This window comes from Oncorhynchus mykiss, chromosome 1, assembly GCF_013265735.2.
Source record: "Oncorhynchus mykiss isolate Arlee chromosome 1, USDA_OmykA_1.1, whole genome shotgun sequence".
In the NCBI taxonomy this organism is placed as follows: Eukaryota; Metazoa; Chordata; class Actinopteri; order Salmoniformes; family Salmonidae; genus Oncorhynchus; species Oncorhynchus mykiss.
The window spans coordinates 54660805-54674735 of NC_048565.1; the positions used below are offsets into that span (position 1 = coordinate 54660805).

At 41.3% G+C, this 13931-nt stretch overlaps 1 protein-coding gene across 5 annotated transcripts in view; it reads right to left on the bottom strand.

The window, feature by feature from the left end:
* Nucleotides 1-13931, bottom strand: part of tspan18b (tetraspanin 18b) — a 122857-nt gene that overhangs the window by 67602 nt on the left and 41324 nt on the right. The window contains exon 2 of one of the 5 annotated variants that reach the window (XM_036980577.1): nt 2479-2775. The exons of the other annotated variants lie outside the window; for them this stretch is intronic. The gene's annotated coding sequence lies outside the window, so the exon portion shown is untranslated. The remainder of the gene's footprint in view (nt 1-2478; nt 2776-13931) is intronic. 5 annotated transcript variants of the gene reach the window in all.

Here is a 13931-nt window from a genome sequence, read left to right on the forward strand (position 1 = left end):
TTCTCAATTCAGTCTTTTATCACACAGATGGTGTTAAACCACTCCATACCAGTGATTGTGGTAGCTCCTGTGTTGCAGGAAGTGCTATGGGCAATCATCTGGTGGCCCTTCTTTACCAGACAGCGCACTACTCTCAACTAAACATTCCTGCTGCACCACCAGTTCACAGCTGCACAGACACAGAACAGCGTTGGCACAAGCCAAGAGCACTTGTGAGTCTATCAATATCCATAAAAAAATGCACCTGAAAACTATTCTGCCTATGTAACAGTAAATCCTTTTTAATTAGGGTGTGAAGCCAGGTCTGGTTGATGGGATAGAGTTCCGTAAACCTGCTAACTTCCGTGCTAATTGAATAAGGTAAGTTGGAGGTTTCTAGAATGGAAACATTTTAGAAAACATTTTCTGGTGATTTCTTTATAATCCATTTGATACGCCTAAACATTACGATGTAATGACAAATGTTTCGGACAAAGACTGGAGGGAAATGTATAATCTGTATATTTTAATTCATTTTATTTGAACTTTCGGGCTTGTGCTGTTTCTGGAAAAGTTACATGAGTCTTTGTCATAGTAATCTCTCCAACCTGATGTTAAGGTTTTAAAATGTTTTGCAGAAGTTCTCTCTACAAAGCACTCAATGGATACATGCCTGACAGGGACCTTCTCCACGTCTCCACTCTTGTGACAATAATGGAAATGTCAGCTGACGTGCCCCTGGTTGAGTCCGCCTTTGGGCCAGTGCAAGCTGGCAGTGCGCTGTCCTATCAACTTCCACAGCCAAAGACCCGTGAAATTGGGAAGATTGCCGATGCCCCTTCTCCAATACTTCCATTAGATGGCCACAGGCTTCAGGCTTCCCAGTGTGCTTATGTCCTTAGCCATCAGGAGTAGTTCCACGTCAAGGCATTAGAGACAACCTATGAGATGTCACACAAAGTCGAGGTTACTACAAGGGAGCAGAGCAGCCCGGAATGGCATCAGCTCAGGAAAATGAGAATAACATCCTCTCGTTTCCGAGAGGTTTGCCATGTCCTGGGAGAGACCTCAGCTGACCGGCTAGCTGAGCGGATGTTCAAGGGATCTGGTATGCAGACAATGGAGATGAAGAGGGGGCTAGGCATGGAGCCAGTGGCTGTACAGGAGTACTGCACACTGAAGAATGTTAACTTCTTTCCGTGTGGCTTCGTAGTGCACCCAGATGCTCCGTGGTTAGGATCCTCTCCAGATGGAATCATTTTGATCCAGTGTGAGACCACACTTTGGACTTAGAGGTCAAGTGCCCAAATGTACCAAGTTATGTTGACTGCCCTTACCTGAATATACAGAATGGAGAGGTGAAGTTGAAGACATCTCATGCTTACTACTGGCAGGTGCAAGGTCAAATCCTTCTCACAGGTTGTAGCTGGTGTGACTTTGTCAGCTGTGCACAGGAGGACATACTAGTTGAAAGGATATATAAAGATCTACAGGTTTCAAAAACGTCAAGAGAGAAGGTTGACCACTTTTATTTATCCCATTACTTGCATCAGTGTCTCTCGCACGTGAATTGATCGCCTGCATGGGTGTAAAGTTTTGTGGTTTCATGAAAAATAAGTATTGATGTTCTTGTGAAGAAAACTACAGTAGAATAGATTTGTTTAAAAAAATGTATTTCAGCAAATGTTCAACAGTTCAGTTAATCAATTACACATCTCTAACATTGTATTCAATCTTGCATTCTGGTTATTCTGTGTTTACTTGATTTCTTTCCCCTAAACTCATTGCCTAATTAAAGCCAATACAAGCTCCACACAAACTGATATTCACTACACTATACGTGTTGTAGATAAACAAATTATTATTTTGCTACTAGCAAATCAACACATGTACATTTACCCTGGCTTGGCCCATGCTCTGACCAAAGGTCCGTTTTGATAGTTGACCAACAGGCACACCACTGCAAATAATTGGTTGATGCTGCCTGAGATGGTCAGGGGGATGACTGTGTCAAACAGCTTGTGCTCCTTTACTCTGGGGATCATTCTTTCAACATGCACTCTCAACCTGGCAATGGATTGGATTGGGGAAGAAAATAATTCCAGACTGCTTGAAGATCTCCTTGTCACTCACAGATACAGCATACAACCATGACACAAGAGTGACAGCTCCATGTGGTGACATTCCCAACATGCCCTTAAAGGTATTGTGACTTGTAGGAAGAAAACATCTCACTCTGCAGTAGTAGTGAAGATGGTGTCTGGCAGCAGAGTTCAGTGCAGTCCATCACTACCTGGGTGTCTGGATAGTCCTTGAACTCAGGTGGCAGGTGGGCTTTGATGGTTTCCTTGGGGATCCATATCCATGCTAAGATATGCTAGCCTAGTTTTAAATAATCATGAACATGTTCTTAAAGGTAAGATGGACTTTGGGATAATAATAATGAATAGTAAATAATAAACAATAGTAATGCTGGATAATAATAAATCATTACTGTACCTTGTGTAAAAATGTATATCCTCGTCAGAACCAGCAAATCGCTGTAGACCAAAGCCGTGTTGGGCGGTCAGTTTCTCCAGCTTGGCTCGAAGCTCCTCAATTTCTCTTACGTGCCATTAGGGCCATGCAGTTTCAAGGACTGCACAGTAATCAAGTGTCTGGAGTGGACCGGATCAGAGACGGCACTGTCCATAGGTAGCACACCTTGTTCTTCATCCTCCTCAGTCGGGGCAGGAGGTTTTGGTCTTCTTTCCCAAACACCAGGTCTCTTTTGAATGTGCCAGTTCCACGTGAAGACTGTAGGAACAACACCTCTTTTTAGGTATTGTCACCCCCAACTTTTTCCCTCAACAAAGTCACTCTCAACAATGTGTACTACACACCTTTGTGTGTTTGGTGACAGTAAAGTTGTCACGACGTACTGCCACCAACCACCTTTTTCTGAGCTCTACGTCGACCAGGAAACTATGGAAGCTCACAATACCATTACATTTGGAAGAAACTGAACAGAGGCACTGAACAATGTTCATTAGCACCTCCTTCACGGGGCTGGAATTTAAACGTAGTCATTGCGAACTACTTCTGTCAGAAATGCATCGACAACAGTTTCCGGAAGTCATCAACCCGGTAGGAAGTAAATTACAACGTTGGAGGTGGTATAATGCATAGCCTATAGCAGAGCAATATTTTTGAAAACAGCTGAAATGTATAGACATTTTCCTAATATTTGAGGCTTGTTTTATTGAGTTTCTACCTGAAATTTAATTAACAGTCTGTTACATTCTGTTACATCCCCCCACCACCAAAAACATGTAAAATGTAGATCATACAAATAGGATATATTTGTGTAGTCCCAGTGGTGGGTGGGGGGGGGAGTGTTTTCCTGAGGCTTAGTTTTTCCTGAACCGTTATTAGGCTAACCTAACCAACTCCAGACCCTAGTTGTAGCGTATGACATAGTAATAAATTAGCTGTAAAAAAATGTTTTATGATGGAACCAGATCATTTTTTGTAGTCAGGTCATATGACATTTTTTACATGTTTAAATCCTGGTAAAAATCCTGGCCCTAGGGAGGATGAAAACATTAAAACCCTTTACACAGACAAAGAAACAACTGTGAAGGGACAAAAACTAACAGTCCTGAACTCGCTGTATGCAGGGTTGCATCATGTAAGGCCTTTGCATCTATAATTAGAAAGATACTCCTACAGTATGTATTCATTATTGTTGATTGATTAATTCCAGTCAATCATTTTGGAGTAAACAGGCCTAGATAGCCTAGCCACCCAAAGTGTGAATATAAACCAAATTTGATCACGTTCACATTTTCTCAGAAGAAAAATAAAATGGGCCTATTTTAAATACATAGCTTAGGCTGTAAAAACATGATATTACAGACAGGATTAGAGCACATAGGCTTCTCTAGGCTACCTGCAGCTGTGGTTGTTATCAGTAGGCTACAGGTGATCAGACTGAAGCACAGAATAATTGTGCATGTTCACAAATCATGATGCATTTCATTTTATACAAAAAATGTTGGTTAATGTACTTTAATACTTGTGTGAGAGGGTTAACCGTTCATTTTTGATAGGCTAACGTTACTTGATAACGACATTTTAACAACTGTGTGCTTTTGTCTTGAAGCTAAAATGTAATGACTGTAGCCTACAGATGATAAAATAAACCCTTTAATTGTCTACACATACTGTACAGTCTTGTGAAATGTTGCATTATTCAAGAGTGTAATATGGTTTGGTTGCATTATTCAATAATCTAATATGTTTTAGAATAAATGTTTCTGTCATTGTTGAATAGTTTGTGGTTACTGGCTAGTAGTGGCTACTGTGATATTTATGGTCAATTTGAGCTGCTGATCATGAATTTTGCTTTGCCATCCACAACAAAAGGTAAGAGACAAGGATGAAATATGAATTGAACATTCTCTTTCGCCACCCCGCTCCTCAGACTTTCCTTCATATCTCATAGTGGGAATAGGGCCAAAGCTCAATCCTTCATGGACAAGGAGTTGAAAGATATCCTTAAGGACATACTGTACATCCTGCTTCTCTTACTGAGTCTTACTGAGTCTGGAGAGAAAACAAGCTGAAGCTAAGAGGAGGTGGAGGAATGGAAAAAGGGGTCAGACTCTGAACATTATTCACAGCCGTGAGGCTACAATCTCGTGAAAATTCAAAAAAGCGAGGAGCTGCATTTAAGAGCATTCCACCGCCAGCCTTGAGAAAGTCACAAGATGAGAGACGGAGAATCAGAAATCACACTCGGCTTTGACACAAAGAGCACTCAGAGAAATTAGATTTAATCTTACGAGCCGAGCAGCTAAAGGGAAGCAGGGAACCTAACATCAACACTTTGCGCCAACTGTGAGAAAGAAAGATCACTTCCCGATCAATCCCTCCCCTCCCAGTCTGGAAAAACAAAACATAAAAAACACAAAACACAGAACCGCTGCATGTTTCTGCACTGCAACAGCTCAAAAGGCCAAAATAGTTTGATTTTCATTCACAAGGCAGGCCGGGGACATCAGAGTGATCAAACCTTCTCTCCCAGCCTGGGAAAACAAAACATAAAAAAGCCTAAACTTATCACGAATGGAGGGAAAAGGGCCACAAACAGAAGTCTTTAAAAGGCATAAATATGTTAGGTCTTTATTTACAAGGCAGTCCGGGGAAATAGGAGTGATCTGACATGCCCTCACCAGACCCAGAGAGACTGTTTTTGGGACATGGGGTTGAGGTTAACTAGCCCACTCTGAGACAACTACACTGTGAGAATGTGTACACACAAACACACTGTGAGAATGCACTGCCTCACTGAGTCCCAGACTGTGGGAAAGGGAGTTTACACAATTACATCACATTTATGTATGGGAGTGAGGGAGGGAGGCAGGGAGAGGGAGAGGGAGGGAGGCAGGGAGAGGGAGAGGGAGGGAACTGAGACATTTGGACGAGGTCCAAGATTAGGTCCCTGAAGGAACACAAGTCCATAGGTTTCAACCACAAAACATGATAGATTGGATGGGATAGCAGGGGCAGACAACATGGCCTGGAGTCATACCAGTGTTCAGAATTTATTTATTGAAAGGCTCCCATATGGGAGAGTAAATAATATACAATTAATTCATAACTTCATGGTTTAGCCTGATCTTAAACCTTTGGAAGGGGTTTATTTGAGGAAATGTAAAGTGAAATGAAATAGCTGAAGTGCTTGAATGCTTGAGGCAAATGAGGATCAACAGCGTTCATATTTCGGTGTGCATGCATAATGAGTTTAAAATTAAACTACACTACATAGCCAAAAGTACGTGGACTAATTGGGTGGATTCGGCTATTTCAGCCATACTCGTTGCTGAGAGGTGTATAAAATTGAGCACACAGCCATGCAATCTCCATAGACAAACATTGGCAGTTTAATGGCCTTAATGAAGAGCTCAGTGACTTTCAACATGGCACCGTCATAGGATGCCATCTTTCCAGCAAGTCAGTTTGGCGGAAGCCAGGAGAACGCTACCTGCCCGACTGCATAGTGCCAACTGTAACATTTGGTAGAGGAGGAATAATGGTCTGTTTGGGTTGTTTTCCATGGGCTGTTTTTCATGGTTTGGGCTAGGCCCTTTAATTCCAGTGAAGGGAAATCAACGCTACAGCACATTCTGCGATTCCAACTTTGTGGCAACAGTTTGGGGAAGGCCCTTTCCAGTTACAGCAGGGCAATGACACCGTCCAAAAAGCAATGTCCATACATAAATGGTTTGTCGAGATCGGTGTGGAAGAACTTGACTGGCCTGCACAGTGCCCTAACCTCAACCCCATTAAACACCATTGGGATAAACTGGAACGCAGACTGCGAGCCAGGCCTAATCACCCAACATCAGTGCCCAACCTCACTAATGTTCTTGTGGCTGAATGGAAGCAAGTCCACGCGGCAATGTTCCAACATCTAGTGGAAAGCCTTCCCAGATAAGTGGAGGTTGTTATAGCAGCAAAGGGGGGGGCAACTCCATATTAATAACCATAATTTTGGAATGAGATGTTTGACAAGCAGGTGAAAGTAAACATCCGCACCTCGTTGGTCCCAAGTGTGCTTATGTCTGCATAACGAGAAAGTAGGGGAAAAAATGGCCTAGCGATTTTTGGTCTAGTGATTGATGACTAAAGAGTACGCTGCCCAACCTTATGTAATTAGAAAGAGGAGATTATCCTGATTAAAATGGTGTCCGACTTGAAAAAATCTAAATATACACATTGTAAGATATCGGGCACAATAGACAGACATACCTATATTTCCCTATAGGAAACAATGGGACAACCTCCATGAAGTTCCATGAATAATTTTTTTGATGTTTACATTTGAACTACCAACAACGTGGGCAGGTCTCATTGCCAACAATTGCAAAGCAGACATTGTGATGTAGAACAATAGGCTGGTAATAGAACGTTCGGAAGGCAAGTTGGTGCCACAGTGCTCAGTAGAATTAATAAGTGCTGGCAGAGTGAAAAATGCCCTAAAATAAGGCTTGTTTTTTTTGTGATTACTTCAAAACTATGGCAAGCAGCGGGTACATATTATGAAACTGGGTTGCACGCCGGATGCAATTAACTATTTTTTTGTCAGAAAAAGCATTGTTAAAAATGTCATGTGTCCAGCCTAATAACGTTAGGCCAACGCCCTACTTTTGTTTCGCCACACTCACAACTGTAAGCAATTTTCTGTAATTAGCTCGCCATTAACATGTTGTGAGTTTATTTTCCTGTAATAATGAATACAAATTAGTTTTCAGCTATATGATATGGTCATTATTTGAACTACCTAGCTAGCTAACAAGCTAGAAACCAACCAAAACATTGTTTATTAAATTGACACATACTCAATTACAGTGCCTTGCGAAAGTATTCGGCCCCCTTGAACTTTGCGACCTTTTGCCACATTTCAGGCTTCAAACATAAAGATATAAAACTGTATTTTTTTGTGAAGAATCAACAACAAGTGGGACACAATCATGAAGTGGAACGACATTTATTGGATATTTCAAACTTTTTTAACAAATCAAAAACTGAAAAATTGGGCGTGCAAAATTATTCAGCCCCTTTACTTTCAGTGCAGCAAACTCTCTCCAGAAGTTCAGTGAGGATCTCTGAATGATCCAATGTTGACCTAAATGACTAATGATGATAAATACAATCCACCTGTGTGTAATCAAGTCTCCGTATAAATGCACCTGCACTGTGATAGTCTCAGAGGTCCGTTAAAAGCGCAGAGAGCATCATGAAGAACAAGGAACACACCAGGCAGGTCCGAGATACTGTTGTGAAGAAGTTTAAAGCCGGATTTGGATACAAAAAGATTTCCCAAGCTTTAAACATCCCAAGGAGCACTGTGCAAGCGATAATATTGAAATGGAAGGAGTATCAGACCACTGCAAATCTACCAAGACCTGGCCGTCCCTCTAAACTTTCAGCTCATACAAGGAGAAGACTGATCAGAGATGCAGCCAAGAGGCCCATGATCACTCTGGATGAACTGCAGAGATCTACAGCTGAGGTGGGAGACTCTGTCCATAGGACAACAATCAGTCGTATATTGCACAAATCTGGCCTTTATGAAGAGTGGCAAGAAGAAAGCCATTTCTTAAAGATATCCATAAAAAGTGTTGTTTAAAGTTTGCCACAAGCCACCTGGGAGACACACCAAACATGTGGAAGAAGGTGCTCTGGTCAGATGAAACCAAAATTTAACTTTTTGGCAACAATGCAAAACGTTATGTTTGGCGTAAAAGCAACACAGCTCATCACACTGAACACACCATCCCCACTGTCAAACATGGTGGTGGCAGCATCATGGTTTGGGCCTGCTTTTCTTCAGCAGGGACAGGGAAGATGATTAAAATTTATGGGAAGATGGATGGAGTCAAATACAGGACCATTCTGGAAGAAAACCTAATGCAGTCTGCAAAAGACCTGAGACTGGGACGGAGATTTGTCTTCCAACAAGACAATGATTCCAAACATAAAGCAAAATCTACAATGGAATGGTTCAAAAATAAACATATCCAGGTGTTAGAATGGCCAAGTCAAAGTCCAGACCTGAATCCAATCGAGAATTTGTGGAAAGAACTGAAAACTGCTGTTCACAAATGCTCTCCATCCAACCTCACTGAGCTTGAGCTGTTTTGCAAGGAGGAATGGGAAAAAAATTCAGTCTCTCGATGTGCAAAATTGATAAGAGACATACCCCAAGCGACTTACAGCTGTAATCGCAGCAAAAGGTGGCGCTACAAAGTATTAACTTAAGTATTAACTTAAGTATACTTAAGTACTTAAGTATTAACTTAAGGGGACTGTAATTTTTAAACGGATGAGTTCAAAAAAATTCCAGTTATGCTATTTTTGACCATAACGCAGCCTGCCATTTTTGTGTTTATACTTTTTCATAACGACAACAAGTGTGATATCGGACGACAATAGAATGTTCATGATGTCACTGCGACAACTGTCTACAGACATGTTGATAGACGTAGTATAAACCAGCCATTAATCTAGAAACCTTTGGTTGTTAAGTACACTACCGTACTCACTCTGTTTAGCACATGGCCTCACATGTGAATCCTTAAAGAGATGGGTGGGGCTGGCTTATGAACGATGCTGAATGGGTGTAGACAAAGAAGTGCTCTCCAGTAGGTGCATCAAAATATTCTAGGGCCATTTTCTCAAAAGTGGGGTTACAACTTTCAATGCAGAATTACTTTCCCATTTTCCCCCTCAACTGTAGTGTATGATATATCATTTTCTAGCTCTGGGTCTTTAGGTTAAACCAATGTAAAAAAAATATAATAATAATAATTTTGCTACATAAGATTGTATCGAGCTGGTCAGTCACAAATGGTAAAGATATGGACGAGGCAGAGAGAAAAGGGAGACAGGCATAGCTTAAGTATAATAATGAGGTAGAAAGATACAAAATTGGGGTTTTGTCTATGTCAAACTCGTTGGAAAAACTCAGCCTCTCATCTATGGTGTCTCGGGTTCCTCAAAAGCATGAAGAGTTTGTAAATCCTGAAACTTACACTTGGTTGTGTTCACTAGGAACAAAACGGTATTGAACTGAGTGTAACATTTTGCACAAGTGTCCTTAATGAACATGGTCCTGGATTATAAGGAATGGTGGGTTCTCGTTGAGGCTGCAAGCTCCCCTTTCACCTGGAGATGTTTTGAGCAGAAAATACTTTCAACATCTGCTTTCTGTTAGGAGTAGACAAAGAGTGATGTGCTAGCTACTCCAAACTGCCTAAAGTGATAAGGGAAAGTATCTTTCTATCATTCTTATTCTTCTCTAGTCATTCACAACTGAGAACAGTCTGAGATCATCTATACTTTTTTTTGGAGTATGGACTTCATTTGCTAGTTTCTCATGTCTATCTCAACATTACATGAGCATGTATTTGGTTTGGAGGAACAGGCTTTTCTATGGCTACAATGCAACCACCATCTCAGACAACATTGGCAACCATATCCAGGTAGAATGTATTGTTGGCAGACAGATGGATCAATGATGCTGATCTTTCCAAAAAAGGGAAATAACTGCATGATGGATTTGGGCATAATTTTTACTTTTTTGGAAAGTTGAGAATCTATAATATTTCCACAGGCAAGCACCTTATTCTCATAGAAACCTTAAGTAGTGCCGACAAACCTACATACTACTCAACGTCAATGAGTTGGCAGATAAAGGTCTCTGGGCACCCAGAGGCTTAGGAGACACCCCCAAATTGCTTTGGCTAGCTTTATTAAGCATCAAGGCCTATTCCTTTGGGGTCGCTTGTCTCTTCTCCTCCAACAGTTGTCATTAGAGATCATCATGAGGCCTTAAAGTGTATACTGCTGGACAGTGGTGTAAAAATACTTTAAAGTACTACTTAAGTAGTTTTTGGGGGTATCTGTACTTTACTATTTATATTTTTGACAGCTTTTCCTTTTACACTACTACATTCCTAAATAAAATATTGTACTTGTACATACATTTTCCCAGACACCCAAAAGTACTCATTACATTTTGAATGCTTGGACAGGAAATTTGGCGAATTCATGCGCGTATCAAGAGAACATCCCTGGTCATGCCTACTACCTCTGATCTGGCGAACTCACTAAACACAAATGCTTCGCTTGTAAATGATGTCTGAGTGTTGGAGTATTCACCATGGAGTTCCATAAATAATAATACATTTAAAAAATAAAACTGTGCCGTCTCGTTTGCTAAAAGTACTCAAGTATGACAATTGGGTACCTTTTCCACCACTGCTGCTGGAGCACTGCCTAAAATTGTCTGGTTTCTCTTGGCCCTATTGCCTTCACTTTCTGATTAGCGAAGGACACACACACACACACACACACACACACACACACACACACACACACACACACACACACGGTGATGAATAGGTTAGACCATTTTCACTTTCTGCTCTCTGGAAGAGGGACAGGTCATGAGTAATCATTGGGAACACATCCAAGGCATCCTCTCTCTCTGACCTTCCCGTGCAAAATAAAACCTTTAAAAGCGAGGGAGTGTGTGTGCATGTCTATGTGTATGTATACGTGTGTATGTGTGTGTGTAAGAGCTCAATCTTGTTTTAATTACTCTGCTTAAATCGATGAAGAGAAGACTGCAGTCAATTTCAACTCTCATCCTCCTCGTGGAGGACAGATGCTGCTGTCAGAAACATTAGTTGGTTTGATGATGAAATACATTGCCATGACAATATCAAACACCTTCTAAATGTCTCAAATGGTTACATTAAACAGTCTGGTGGCTTCTCTTTTTCTCTCTCGCTCTTCTCTTTCTTGCTCTCCTTCTCTCTCTCTCTACCTCTCTCTAGCAGTAATACTATGGCTGACCCTTTAAAACAACAACTACAGTGCCTTGCGAAAGTATTCGGCCCCCTTGAACTTTGCGACCTTTTGCCACATTTCAGGCTTCAAACATAAAGATATAAAACTGTATTTTTTTGTGAAGAATCAACAACAAGTGGAACACAATCATGAAGTGGAACGACATTTATTGGATATTTCAAACTTTTTTAACAAATCAAAAACTGAAAAATTGGGCGTGCAAAATTATTCAGCCCCCTTAAGTTAATACTTTGTAGCGCCACCTTTTGCTGCGATTACAGCTGTAAGTCGCTTGGGGTATGTCTCTATCAGTTTTGCACATTGAGAGACTGAATTTTTTTCCCATTACTCCTTGCAAAACAGCTCGAGCTCAGTGAGGTTGGATGGAGAGCATTTGTGAACAGCAGTTTTCAGTTCTTTCCACAAATTCTCGATTGGATTCAGGTCTGGACTTTGACTTGGCCATTCTAACACCTGGATATGTTTATTTTTGAACCATTCCATTGTAGATTTTGCTTTATGTTTTGGATCATTGTCTTGTTGGAAGACAAATCTCCATCCCAGTCTCAGGTCTTTTGCAGACTCCATCAGGTTTTCTTCCAGAATGGTCCTGTATTTGGCTCCATCCATCTTCCCATCAATTTTAACCATCTTCCCTGTCCCTGCTGAAGAAAAGCAGGCCCAAACCATGATGCTGCCACCACCATGTTTGACAGTGTGGATGGTGTGTTCAGTGTGATGAGCTGTGTTGCTTTTTCGCCAAACATAACGTTTTGCATTGTTGCCAAAAAGTTCAATTGTGGTTTCATCTGACCAGAGCACCTTCTTCCACATGTTTGGTGTGTCTCCCAGGTGGCTTGTGGCAAACTTTAAACAACACTTTTTATGGATATCTTTAAGAAATGGCTTTCTTCTTGCCACTCTTCCATAAAGGCCAGATTTGTGCAATATACGACTGATTGTTGTCCTATGGACAGAGTCTCCCACCTCAGCTGTAGATCTCTGCAGTTCATCCAGAGTGATCATGGGCCTCTTGGCTGCATCTCTGATCAGTCTTCTCCTTGTATGAGCTGAAAGTTTAGAGGGACGGCCAGGTCTTGGTAGATTTGCAGTGGTCTGATACTCCTTCCATTTCAATATTATCGCTTGCACAGTGCTCCTTGGGATGTTTAAAGCTTGGGAAATCTTTTTGTATCCAAATCCGGCTTTAAACTTCTTCACAACAGTATCTCGAACCTGCCTGGTGTGTTCCTTGTTCTTCATGATGCTCACTGCGCTTTTGACGGACCTCTGAGACTATCACAGTGCAGGTGCATTTATACGGAGACTTGATTACACACAGGTGGATTGTATTTATCATCATTAGTCATTTAGGTCAACATTGGATCATTCAGAGATCCTCACTGAACTTCTGGAGAGAGTTTTCTGCACTGAAAGTAAAGGGGCTGAATAATTTTGCACGCCCAATTTTTCAGTTTTTGATTTGTTAAAAAAGTTTGAAATATCCAATAAATGTCGTTCCACTTCATGATTGTGTCCCACTTGTTGTTGATTCTTCACAAAAAAATACAGTTTTATATCTTTATGTTTGAAGCCTGAAATGTGGCAAAAGGTCGCAAAGTTCAAGGGGGCCGAATACTTTCGCAAGGCACTGTATCTGGTGTATGTGACAATTGTTTCTTCTGAAAGTGGTGACAAATGGAATACTACTAAATAACAGAGCCACTGACAGTAGTACTTGTAGGTCTATACCACAGAAGGAACTAGAACACATTGCACCTCTATTAACTGTACATTGAAATCATGGTCTTTCTTTGTAGTAAAACTACACAGACACATACTGACTTGTTATTCCTCTGTAGAAGGCTGTACTGACACACATTGACCTGCTCAGTACCCAGAGGACAGAGAAGGCTGTACTATTTTAGCGCACAAACACTAAAGCCTGGAGCAGCACACTTTTAAAGTGGCGACGGGCTAAATCTTTTATAAAGCGACATAAAAAAATCATGAGGCAACTTTCTCTTTACTTCAGCCTTGCTCTGTAATCATCTGTCCCTGGGTGTACAGTAAATATAACCACCAGTAGATTTAATCTGCTGTTTAACCTCTTGAACCTATAGGGGCGCTGTGTCATTATTGGATAAAAAGACGTGCCCGTTTTAAGCGCAATATTTTGTCACGAAAAGATGCTCGACTATGCATGGAATTGACAGCCTTGGAAAGACACAAGTCTGACGTCTCCAAAACTGCAAAGATATTATCTGTGCGTGCCCCAGAACTAATGCAACAGGCGAAACCAAGATGAAGTTTCATACAGGAAATGCCCCGGATTCTGAAGGCGCTGTGTTCCAATGTCTCCTTATATGGCTGTGAATGCGCCAGGAATGAGCCTGCGCTTTCTGTATATTCCCCGAGGTGTCTGCAGCATTGTGACGTGTTTGTAGGCATATCATTGGAAGATTGACCATAAGAGACTACATTTACCTGGTGTCCCGCCCGGTGTCCTGTGTGCGTTATCAGTAAGTCCATGCGCGTTCCATTTCTTC